The sequence below is a fragment of the Corvus brachyrhynchos genome, unplaced genomic scaffold (assembly GCF_000691975.1).
Source record: "Corvus brachyrhynchos isolate BGI_N302 unplaced genomic scaffold, ASM69197v1 scaffold56, whole genome shotgun sequence".
Classification (NCBI taxonomy): Eukaryota; Metazoa; Chordata; class Aves; order Passeriformes; family Corvidae; genus Corvus; species Corvus brachyrhynchos.
This window is the reverse complement of record NW_008238664.1, coordinates 4,604,113-4,604,784: the sequence shown is the minus strand read 5'-3', so window position 1 is coordinate 4,604,784 and position 672 is coordinate 4,604,113. Positions and strand designations below refer to the sequence as shown.

Genomic DNA, 672 nt, shown 5'->3' with positions numbered 1-672 from the left:
GGTCCAAGGGGCCGCTCCCGCCCCACCGCCCAGTGTCCCGTTATTGTCCCGCCATTGTCCCATCATTGTGTCCTCAACCCCACCGCCACCTCAGCGGAGCCCGTGGGCGCGTAGACGACGGGCCGTATTCTTCAAACCCTCTGCGCAACCAGCGTAACCCTCCGGCCCGGCCTGCACGGTCCGTGTAAGACTGTTACGCCAAGCGCACCGGGCTCTTCCCGCCCTACGCCAGCCTGAGTTACGCACCTTGCGTACGCTGTGCACTTACGTAACGTGCGCCTCAACCCAGGTGTTCTCCACCGTGCAGAAGGGGTTACGGAGAGCGCTCCTTGCGCAGCTGACTTTGGGGAATAGCGTTACTCCTCCCCTCCGCCTTCCTCGCGCGGGCCCCCGGCTCTAAGTGAAGAGCGTTACGCACCTTTCGTAGCCCGCCTGCTACTGCGCGGGGCGGTGTTTCCACGAGCGCGCTTAGTGCATAGTTGGGTTCCGTGAATAGGCGTAGGTGTTTCGGAGGGCCGCACTTTACGCAGCGCCAGGCCGCCCGTAACGTAAGCGGAGCGGGCCGGGGCGGCGGCGGCCATTTTGTGCCGGGAGCGCGGAGGAAGAAGACGCTGGTGTCTCCACACTGCCCGGGCCCTGGAGCCGACCGAGCGCCCCGCCGTTCCGGCCCGC

General features: G+C 66.2%; 1 long non-coding RNA gene across 1 annotated transcript in view; it reads right to left on the bottom strand.

The window, feature by feature from the left end:
- Window positions 1-663, bottom strand: part of LOC108447546 — a 17,548-nt gene extending 16,885 nt beyond the window's left edge. The window contains exon 1 of the long non-coding RNA XR_001863158.1: window positions 247-663. This is a non-coding gene — a long non-coding RNA (uncharacterized LOC108447546). The remainder of the gene's footprint in view (window positions 1-246) is intronic.
- Window positions 664-672: the final 9 nt, after the last annotated feature.